Source organism: Pleurodeles waltl, chromosome 9, assembly GCF_031143425.1.
Source record: "Pleurodeles waltl isolate 20211129_DDA chromosome 9, aPleWal1.hap1.20221129, whole genome shotgun sequence".
Taxonomy (NCBI): domain Eukaryota; kingdom Metazoa; phylum Chordata; class Amphibia; order Caudata; family Salamandridae; genus Pleurodeles; species Pleurodeles waltl.
Window position 1 is genome coordinate 846466715 of NC_090448.1, and position 12117 is coordinate 846478831.

Sequence of the window (12117 nt, forward strand, 5' to 3'; positions counted from 1 at the left end):
GAGAGACATCACCGAAAACAACACCAGCATCCACAGACACACAACGCCATCACTCACACAACATCCATGCACCTCAAACAGCACACACCAACACATCCCCTCACACATCACAACAGACACCACCTCACACATCACCTACACCACATCATGGCACCTCAACGACACCCTAGGTTCTCTGAGGAGGAGCTCAGGGTCATGTTGGAGGAAATCGTCTGCGTAGAGCCACAGCTATTCGGATCACAGGTGCAGCAGATATCCATTGTAAGGAAGATGGAGCTATGGTGCAGAATCGTCGACAGGGTCAACGCAGTGGGACAGCACCCAAGAAATAGGGATGACATCAAGAAGAGGTGGAACAACCTATGGGGGAAGGTGCGTTCCGGGTCTCCAGACACCAGATTGCTGTACAGAGGACTGGCGGTGGACCCCCACATCCTCCCCCACAACTAACAACATGGGAGGAGAAAGTCTTGGCAATTATGCATCCTGAGGGCCTCGCAGGAGTAGCAGGAGGACTGGACTCTGGTAAGGCAAATCTTTACTACCATATCCCCTCCACCCCACCTGCATGCCATCTCCTACTCCCACCCTTACCCTCACACCCATCACCCCAACAACCCACAGATACCCCACTAACACAACCCACACATCTCAAAACCAAGCCCTGCATGTAACACCAATGCATGGACACCCATCACAAAAGCATGTCCAGTACAGAGACTCACTCATGCCCCAAAATCACCAATCACACAAGGACCAAGCCAATAATGCAAGCACTGGAGTAGAGGGTCACTCACACATTGGACACGATGGCACACGCAGATACAATTATTATGCATTTACACCCCAACAGGACCCCTACCCAACGTCACCGGACAGGAGGTGCCAGACATATCCAGTCCCCCCACAGAAGAGGCCCACAGTGATGACAGCAGCTCTGCACGCATGGATCAAGATGACCAGCCCGGCCCATAAGGGACCTCAGGACATTCAGTTCCCCTGCCACTGGCACAAGCCACCACAGAGCCTCCCCCCTCAGGAAACACCACCACAGCACCCACCCAGCGGGCCTATCCTTCTGTCCCCAGGACACGTCAATCAGCAGTGTGTCCACCACTACAGGGAACCCAGGCAACGCCACTAACACAGGATGATCAGGGACCTGGAGGCAGTGGCAGTGGGCACACGGTTCAGGGGACAGAGGCACAGTATAACAGGAAAGCTGGGAGGACTGCTGTGTGACAGGGGAGGACAGGCCCAGGGAACCCACTCTCCACGAGGCACTCTCCAACATCTTGGGAGCTTACCATCATTCCCAGGAGCCGATGGCAACGGTACTGGCCAAGTTTCAGGAGACCCAGCGGCTGCAGGAGGAACACTACCTTGGGATCAGGGAGGACTTGAAGTCCATTAACACCACCCTGGACACAATTGCAGGGGTGCTGGCAGACCTTCTCAACACCAGGAGGGACACAGTGGCACAACAAGGGGCCCCTGACACTAGCCAGGATGATGAACAGCCCTCCACCTCCGCCGGTGCTAGTGGACAGGAGGCACTGCTACAGGAACAACAGGACACCAGCACCCCATCCCCTGCAGATGGAGAACCACCCTGCAAATGGTCCCTGAGATCCAGGAACAAGACAGAGAACATTGCCAAGACCCCCACCAGGAAATTAGACCCCCCTGAATGTCACCCTTCTGTCCCACTATGTCACCCTGTTCATCCTTAAACTGCCATTGCTTCAGTTCCTATGCCCCTTTGGACAATGCAACTGTGAAACAAATAGACTGGACTCTGCCATGGACATTCCTCCACCATCACCACAGCCCATTATACAACCCCCTCCACTTATTAGCACAGGAATAAACACACTTCAATCACAAAACAATCTGGAGTCAGTCTGTGCTTTCACAAATGTGTAATTGCAATAACTATGGAATATAGCAATGTCAATGTACTTGTTAGCATACCAACGTAACACAGCTGTAGGCCAGCAGTAAACATAGCAAAGGGCACAAAGTGGGACCCAGATCTGTGAACTGGAAAATCAAAGTGACAAGTCAGGGTCCATACACTAAATGAAAATGACAGACTTATGCTAGCTCAAACAATAGTATGAGATGTAGGAAGCAGTTCCTTCTTCTTACCTGTGTCTCACTGGAAGTATTGCATGATGATGTTGTTTCGGTTGTCATTATCCAATTCTTCTGCCTCCTCTTCTTCACTGTCCACAGGTTCCACAGCTGCCACAAGACCACCATCTGGCCCAACCTCCTGCAGGAAAGGCACCTGCCGTCGCAAAGCCAGGTTGTGCAGCATACAGCAGGCCACGATTATCTGGCACACCTTCTTCGGTGAGTAGTAGAGGGAGCCACCTGTCAGATGGAGGCACCGGAATCTGGCCTTCAGGAGGCCGAAGGTGCGTTCGATTACCCTCCTAGTTCGGCCATGTGCCTCATTGTAGCGTTCCTCTGCCCTTGTCCTGGGATTCCTCACTGGGGTCAGTAGCTATGACAGGTTGGGTTAACCAGAGTCACCTGCAAATGTCGAGTGACAACTGTTAGACACACACTAAACCTTAGGGACAGCCCCATACCCAGACTCCTATGTCAACTGTATTGGGACCATGGCCTCACCTATTAGCCACACACAGTGCCTCTGGAGTTGCCCCATCACATAAGGGATGCTGCTATTCCTCAAAATGTAAGCATCATGCACAGAGCCAGGATACTTGGCATTCACATGGGAGATGTACTGGTGTCAAAGCCCAGCTCACCTGAGTTCTTGTTCAGTTCTGATGGAGGTTGAAGACAATCCGACCCCACCCTGAAACTGCTTGTTCCAGCACACTAGTTTTTAACACAGTGCACTAAGAACAGAAGCTCAAGGGTAGGGGGGAAGTGGATAAAATAAAAAAGAGAGACAACACCGTTCTTGCGCTTCCACTGTTGAAGTGCTGCACAAATCTGCGGCCCTTTCTGACTTCTGTAGAAACTGGTGCCTAATGAAACATAAACAAAGAACAGATAAGTGCAACCTATTCCTAAATGGGTTCCTGACTATCCCTTTATTTATTAGAAATTCTCTTCTAAAAGTACCTCTTGGATCCTGGTCTCGAGTTTCCAGGTTTGGAATGTGTTACTGCTCTGGGATGTGCTTTCTATTACTGTAAAGCTTCTAAAACATTAAACAAATACCGTTATCAGAATTACCAATATCAAACATTCATCTTAATATAACTAAAGCCTAAATTCCCAATAGCAGACTCACTTTTCCCATATCTCCAGAATCTTTTGGAAAACAAATACTGTACTTTTACATCAAAATACAGCATGTAATTTGTGCAAGTCCTTGATTTACTGTTTGCCTTGCTGTTAATGGTTTCCACTGTTCGATTCTTAAAAGTTCCATAAAAAAAAACAATGTTTGTTTCACAAAGCTCCGCAAGGTATTCTTGCAACAAAGAGCCTGAATCACAATGTTCGTGGAAGGTATCTTGCTTCAAACCGTCCACACACGAATCCAGAAATTGTTGTCAAAGTTCCTTCAGGTAATAAAAAGTTTTGCACTTACTTGTTGCTGGCAAGAGATACTGATCAGTCTAACCTTGTCTTCTTTCTCTTTTGCAGGTTGTTTGTAGGAGAGAGGCTGAGGCAAGGAGGAACCGGAAACCAGAAGAAGGAAGAGCCAGCAGCTGCGCCCATTGAAGCCAATGAAAGTCTGTAGAGAGCAGGAGTGCCAGCGCCGAGGGATCTGTTCTCAGGTAAGCGGGCGGTAGACGAGCACAAGCACTGGGTGAGGCTCGGGGGCTGCCTTTTATAGACAGGGCTGGGTGTGGTTCGAAGAGCTGGGTGTGGTTTGAAGGGCTGGGTGTGGTCCTCACATGCTGCACATGTTCTTGAAAGGTGAGCAGAGCTGGGTGTGGTTTGAAGGGCTGGGTGTGGTCCTCACATGCTGCACATGTTCTTGAAAGGTGTGCAGAGTTTCAGTTATTATGCAAATGAGTTGAATTAACACATGGCCTAGGGAGGAGTGTTTTAAAGAAGCCTTGGTAAAAGCAAGGCCCAATGTGTAAACAAAACAGCACATTAAACAACATACACAGAAGCCTAGGGGGGGGGGAAGGTGAGATAACAAGAAAGGGTTTGAATAGTAAGTTTAAAAGGGAGCTATTACAGAACCCACTAGTGCAGTGAGAGGGGACATGCTCTTTGCTGTGCACAAACCCTAACAGTTGCCCCCCTCAAAGGCCCTCCTACAGGACGGGGTTTTCCTGGGTTTTTTAAATAAAACCGTCTAATCAGCTGTGGGGCATGTACATATGATGCTGGTTCCCATGAATTCTCAGATTCATCATATCCTTTCCATTCTACTAAATAAAACAGACGTCCACTAATTCTTTTTGAGTCTTTTATGCTTTTCACTTCATATTCTAGATTTCCCTTAATTGGTATGGGTGGAGGTGGTGGTTCAGGTCGGGTTTTTGGGTTGTACGGCTTAAGCAAGGACACATGGAATGTAGTATGTACTGGATATTCTTTTGGTAAATCTAATTTTACTGTTACCGGGTTTACTATGGCAGTTATACTAAAGGGTCCAATGAAACGTGGTTGCAGCTTTCGGGATCCCTCTATGTTTAGGTTCTTTGTGGAGAGCCATACCTTGTCACCAATTTTATACATTGGGGCCTCAGATCTGTGTTTGTCTGCTTGTCTTTTCATGCTTTCCTTGTACTTTAATAAATGTTTCCTGGCTTTGTCTTGTATGTCACCTAACCTCGTTAGTCTATCCGTTACTGTAGGCAACAGGGACTCTTCTAACAAAATGGGTATAGCTCTTGGATGATACCCCTGCAAGAAATAGAATGGTGAGCAAAGTAGAGCTGAATGCTCAGTATTATTATAAACAAACTCCGCTACAGGGAGAGCTTCCAACCATTCACTAGAATAATCAGCCAATAAACAACGTAGCGTTTGAAGTAAGGTTTGGTTCAGTCGTTCAGTCTGTCCATCTGTCTCTGGGTGGAAAGCAGTGGATAATGCCACATCTATTTTCATTTTTTCACATAATTTTTTCCAAAATCTAGAGTTGAACTGGCTCCCTCGATCTGACACCACTTTGCTTGGCAAACCATGTAAACGCACAATTTCCCTTATAAAAATATCGGCAAATTCTGCCGCCGTGGGTAATTTCCGTATTGGTACAAAATGTGCCATTTTAGATAAAAAATCCACTATAACCAACACTGTTGTGAAGGATTTTACAGGTGGTAAGCCTACAATAAAGTCTACGCTCACAGTGTGCCAAGGTTGCTTGGGTGTTGGCATTGGTATTAACAAGCCGTCAGGGGCCTTATGAGAAGATTTATGTCTTGCACAAATTGGACAGGTAGTGACAAATTGCTTAATGTCCTTTCTTATAGTGTCCCACCAAAAGTGTTTTTGCACATTTTCCAGGGTTTTTACCCAACCAGGATGACCTGCCAACGGTGAGGCGTGATGCCAAATTATCACCTGTGTTTGTAATTCAGAGGTGGGCACTAACAGCATGTTGTCGTGATACAATAAACCTCGTTGTATTGTGTTATGGGAATCCTTTAACCAATCCTGAGGTGCTATTTGCATGTGTGCATTATATAGATCTGTGATGAAATCCTTCTGTTGTACTGGTGCCAAAAACTTTTGGGGAGGAATAATGGGTTCTCCTATTTTATCTTGTTTCATGTCTGAGGTATGTCCGTATCTAGATAACACATCAGATTGAATTTGTTGTGCACCTGGTCTATAGGTTATAACAAAGTCAAATGTGCTAAAAAAATTTAACCAGCGCATCTGACGTGGTGTTAGTGCTTTAAGTGATCCAAAAAACTGTAGGTTCTTATGGTCAGAAAAGATTGTAACTGGGTACTTGGCTCCCATTAAATGATGCCTCCATTCTGAAAAGGCTACTTTGATAGCTAGTAGTTCCCTTTCAGCCACAGTGTAATTTTGTTCAGCTGGTAATAACTTTTTGGAATAGAAGGCTATAGGATGTAACTGGCCATCTACTATATCTCGTTGAGAGAGAACTCCTCCTAAAGCTACTTGTGAAGCATCCGCTTCAACAAAAAAGGGCAAGTCAGGATCAGGATGTTTCAGAATTGGGGCTGAAGTGAACTTTTGTTTTAGGAGTTGAAAGGCGTGTGCCGCCTCATCAGTCCAAAGAAATCGTTGCCCTTTCCGCAACAAGGTAGTTATTGGGGCCGCAATGTCTGCAAAATGTGCAATAAACCTCCTATAAAAATTGGCGAAACCCAGAAATGTCTGAATATCTTTTACAGAGGATGGTTCTGGCCAATCAGCAATAGCACTGATTTTCTTTACATCCATAGTTATTCCTTGAGGTGACAGGCAGTATCCTAAAAAGTCCACCTTGCTGACATTAAAAGTACACTTTTCTAACTTAGCAAGAAGATGATTTTCTTTTAACTTTGATAATACTGCACAAACATGTTGGGTATGTTCTTCTGAGTTCTTAGAGTAAATGAGGATGTCGTCTATGTATACTATGACACAAACGTCCAGGAATTCGTGTAGGACCTCATTTATAAAGAACTGAAAGGCCGCAGGGGCATTACATAACCCAAAGGGCATTACTGTGTACTCAAATAAACCAAACTTTGTCTTGAAAGCTGTCTTCCACTCATCCCCCTCTTTTACTCGGACCAGGTGGTAAGCTCCCCGCAGATCTAGTTTAGTGTATACAGTAGAATGTCTTAATTGATCCAACAACACAGGTATTAGAGGAAGAGGATATTTATTCTTTATTGTAGCCTTATTTAGTCCTCTATAATCGATACACGCGCGCAGGGATTTATCCGGCTTCGGGATAAAAAAGAGTGGAGATGATACCGGAGATGTGGAATGACGGATGAACCCAGACTGTAGTAGGTCATCTAGGTAGGTTCTTAAGTATTTGGTTTCTTCGTCAGTCAAAGCATATACTCTGTTATTAGGTAAAGGGGCCCCTGGGATAAGATCTATACGGCAGTCATAAGACCGATGTGGGGGCAGCACACTAGCCTTTACTGGATCAAAGACGTCTTTAAAGTCAGAATATTCAGGAGGGAGACTTGGTTCATCTTGTGTAACACTAGCACAGTGTAATACTGTGCTCTGTTCTGTACCTGCTTCTTGATAGCAATTGGTTCTACAGAAAGAGGAATCCAAAGTAACAGTTCTATTCACCCAGTCAATTTTTGGGTTATGAGTTGTTAACCAGGGTACCCCGAGAATCAAACCAAAATTAGGAGTATCTATCAGATCAAAGCTAATCACCTCTGTGTGCCCGTTCTGACAGACCATAACAAGTGGACTTGTTTGTTTTGTGATTAATCCAGAGGTCAATTCTGACCCATCCACTGCACATACTGCTTCTGGACAAGGCTTTAGGCACATAGGAAGTCCTAAGTTTTCAGCTAACTTATTATCCACAAAATTTCCTGTCGCGCCTGAGTCCAGTAGGACAGGGAGAGAATGCCTCACTTGGGTAGTAACAATTAAAACGACCTGAATTATGAAATGTCTAGGTATGTGCGGTACCATGAAGGCTGCAGCATTAGAGGTCTGATTAAAATGTTTTCTCGAACAAGTAACCTCTCCCCTTGTCGAGCTTAATCGTTTCCCGATTCAGTTGAGGAGGTGGAGGAAACAGCACCCTTCTGTGGAGTTTTAGGCTTTACTGGACATTCTCTGGCAAAGTGACCTGCCCTGCCACAATATAAACATAATTGAAGTTTTCTCCTTCTTTCTTTTTCCTCTGATGTGAGTGGACCTCTGAGTGTCCCTATTTGCATAGGCTCAGGTTCAGGGAGTTTATTATCTGTGTCTTTCTTCTCGTGTTTAATAAAAGTTAACCGTGATTCCAGTTTGTATTTATCTCCCTTTCTTTCTCCTAGTCTATGTTCTAATTTCACAACTAAATCTACAAAGTCCGAATAGTCATCTGGCCAATCAACGATATGAGCCAGCGCGTCTTTTAACTCGTCTCTCAAACCTTTATAAAAAAGGGAGACACGCTTTCCTTCTGGCCACTGTGTCTTGGTGAGTAAACGATTAAAACTAGTGAGATAGGTCAATAAATCCTTGTTACCTTGTTTAAGATTTAAAAGCTCATTATCACTTGCCTGCATGAAAGTGTGTTTTGCAAAAAGGCTGGTCATGGTAAGTTTAAATTGATTCCAATTATGGAGGATGGGATCATCTCTATCCACGAAAGGAATTGACCAATTGGCTGCTGTGCCACCCAAATAAGACAAGACGAATGCCACTTTCGTAGCATCAGTAGGGAACTGTTGTGGCTTACAAACGAAGTGTAATTGACATTGATGGATAAAAACATGGAATTTGTTACTATCTCCATGAAAACGTTCAGGTGCTGCTAAGGGCACAGCATTAGGAACATTAACAGTAACCTCAACTGGGGGAGGCAAAGTTGTATGTTTTGATGGCGCCCCTGTCTCTGAGGTGGTTTTAAACAAAGGCGTAAAAGCTGTGTTCCACTGAGATCCCCTAAATTTATACCTGCTTAAATCCTGTTTTAAAGAGGTATTCTCCATCTTTAATCTCTCTATTTCCTCTTGCATATGTTGTAAGATGCCAGACACTGATTCATTATGAGCCAAGTCCTCATTTAGGGCCTGCGCCATATCCGTGACGTCAATGCCCTCTATTTCTTCCCCGGTATTCATCGTCCACCAGAACTGAAATTTTTTAAGGCTTGTGCTTCTGTCAAAGCCCAGCTCACCTGAGTTCTTGTTCAGTTCTGATGGAGGTTGAAGACAATCCGACCCCACCCTGAAACTGCTTGTTCCAGCACACTAGTTTTTAACACAGTGCACTAAGAACAGAAGCTCAAGGGTAGGGGGGAAGTGGATAAAATAAAAAAGAGAGACAACACCGTTCTTGCGCTTCCACTGTTGAAGTGCTGCACAAATCTGCGGCCCTTTCTGACTTCTGTAGAAACTGGTGCCTAATGAAACATAAACAAAGAACAGATAAGTGCAACCTATTCCTAAATGGGTTCCTGACTATCCCTTTATTTATTAGAAATTCTCTTCTAAAAGTACCTCTTGGATCCTGGTCTCGAGTTTCCAGGTTTGGAATGTGTTACTGCTCTGGGATGTGCTTTCTATTACTGTAAAGCTTCTAAAACATTAAACAAATACCGTTATCAGAATTACCAATATCAAACATTCATCTTAATATAACTAAAGCCTAAATTCCCAATAGCAGACTCACGTTTCCCATATCTCCAGAATCTTTTGGAAAACAAATACTGTACTTTTACATCAAAATACAGCATGTAATTTGTGCAAGTCCTTGATTTACTGTTTGCCTTGCTGTTAATGGTTTCCACTGTTCGATTCTTAAAAGTTCCATAAAAAAAAACAATGTTTGTTTCACAAAGCTCCGCAAGGTATTCTTGCAACAAAGAGCCTGAATCACAATGTTCGTGGAAGGTATCTTGCTTCAAACCGTCCACACACGAATCCAGAAATTGTTGTCAAAGTTCCTTCAGGTAATAAAAAGTTTTGCACTTACTTGTTGCTGGCAAGAGATACTGATCAGTCTAACCTTGTCTTCTTTCTCTTTTGCAGGTTGTTTGTAGGAGAGAGGCTGAGGCAAGGAGGAACCGGAAACCAGAAGAAGGAAGAGCCAGCAGCTGCGCCCATTGAAGCCAATGAAAGTCTGTAGAGAGCAGGAGTGCCAGCGCCGAGGGATCTGTTCTCAGGTAAGCGGGCGGTAGACGAGCACAAGCACTGGGTGAGGCTCGGGGGCTGCCTTTCATAGACAGGGCTGGGTGTGGTTCGAAGAGCTGGGTGTGGTTTGAAGGGCTGGGTGTGGTCCTCACATGCTGCACATGTTCTTGAAAGGTGAGCAGAGCTGGGTGTGGTTTGAAGGGCTGGGTGTGGTCCTCACATGCTGCACATGTTCTTGAAAGGTGTGCAGAGTTTCAGTTATTATGCAAATGAGTTGAATTAACACATGGCCTAGGGAGGAGTGTTTTAAAGAAGCCTTGGTAAAAGCAAGGCCCAATGTGTAAACAAAACAGCACATTAAACAACATACACAGAAGCCTAAGGGGGGGGGGGGGAAGGTGAGATAACAAGAAAGGGTTTGAATAGTAAGTTTAAAAGGGAGCTATTACAGAACCCACTAGTGCAGTGAGAGGGGACATGCTCTTTGCTGTGCACAAACCCTAACAACTGGTCTGCCAAACACACCATCTGCACACCTGCGGGGGGGGGTACAAATGCCACATGTGTATCATCAATGGCACTAATGATGTTGGGGATATGTCCCAGGGCATAGAAGTCACCTTTCACTGTGGGCAAATCCTCCACCTGAGGGAACATGATGTAGATGCGCATGTGTTTCAGCAGGGCAGACAACACTCTGGACAACACGTTAGAAAACATTTCCTGGGACATCCCTGGCCAGGAAATGGAGTACAGACAGGGCCTGCACTAGAGAGGGTATTCCTGTGGGATGGCGGATAGATGAAATCAGGTCTGGCTCCAACTGGGCACACAGTTCCTGGATTGTTGCACGATCAAGCCTCTATGTGACTAGGATGCGTCTCTCTTCCATTGTCGACAGGTCCACCAGGGGTCTGTACACCGGAGGATACCGCCATCTCATCACCTGCCCCAGTGGACGTGCCTTATGGAGGAGAACAGGGAGAAGAGAGTCAGCCAACACTGAGGTATCACAATGTGTTATTTGCAGAAACTTTATTAATCAACAATGTTCCGGTATCTGTCTATATTCCCAGCCTAGATAGGTGTGGCGCAGTTAACATTCATCCCATGTGGCCTCATGAAATGGCGGCTACCTGACCTGTAAGGTGGGACAAGGGGATATGAGGTAACTGCGCTGGCTTTGTATACCATCGTGGTGGGTGGTCGAAGACCGTGGCGCAATTCTGCATTGGTTAACATTGGGCCCTATGAGTCCCAGGAGCCAATGACGATGTACGCCGATGGTGACGGTACGCACCGCCGTGGATGTGACTGCCATTTTCTGTCTGTTCACTCACTTGATACCTGACCTTCAACAGGAGAGGACCTACACTGCAAGTGCTGCTGTGACCTGTGTCTGGAAGTGACAATGGCTCGTGTCTGGGGAAAGGGCCCCTGCCTTCACTTCGGAGGAGTTGGAGAAACTATTGGATGGTGTCCTCCCCCAGTACACGCAGCTGTACGGTCCTCCAGACAAACAGGTGAGTACACTGTGAGCATGCTGCTTGGGCAATGCCTGTTTTGAGTAGTGTGGATGGAAGATACATGGGGGGGCTGAGGCCTGCATGTGCCGATGGGGAGTATATGTGCGTCAGGGCATGGGTGGGAACTGGGGGCCAATGAGTATGATGGTCCGGACAGGTAAGTCATTTCCTTTCCGCCGGTATCATTCTTCTAGGTCAGTGCATACCAGAAGAAGGGTATTTGGCGTGCCATTGCCAAGGACGTTCGGACCCTGGGGGTCTACCACAGACGGAGCACCCACTGTTGTAAAAGGTGGGAGGACCTGCGCCGCTGGAGCAAGAAGAAGGCGGAGGCCCAGTTGGGGATGGCCTCCCAACGCAGGAGGGGTGCCCATCCACCATGAACCCACTGATGTTCCGGATCCTGGCAGTGGCCTATCCGGAGTTGGATGGGCCCTTGAGGGCATCACAGCAACCACAAGGGGGTGTGTACACTCTCATTCAGCAGACTCAGCACGTATCATGAGGTGTCTGGGTGGGGGAGGTGGGCAGTGGGTTCCCCTAGGCCAGGGTAAACTTGGTAGGCAAGGTCCCTTATGAGGCAGGCCATGTGGCACCCTAAACCCACCAGTAGAGCCATCTACACCTAGTCAGGCTCCTGTGCCTTCTACGTGTGCAGAAATTGTTCTTAGGCCTCGTCCCCCATGGTCAGCTGAAATTTCTAGGAACTGTCAGTGCATGGCGTAGTGCAGAGGGCTGCTCCCTGTGTGTTGTGTCCGCCAACTGTAGTGGTGTTTCATGCACTGAACATGTCTTTGCTCTGTCTTTTCCCCCCCTTTTTGTGGTCTCCCTGTTCTTGTGTGCACTAG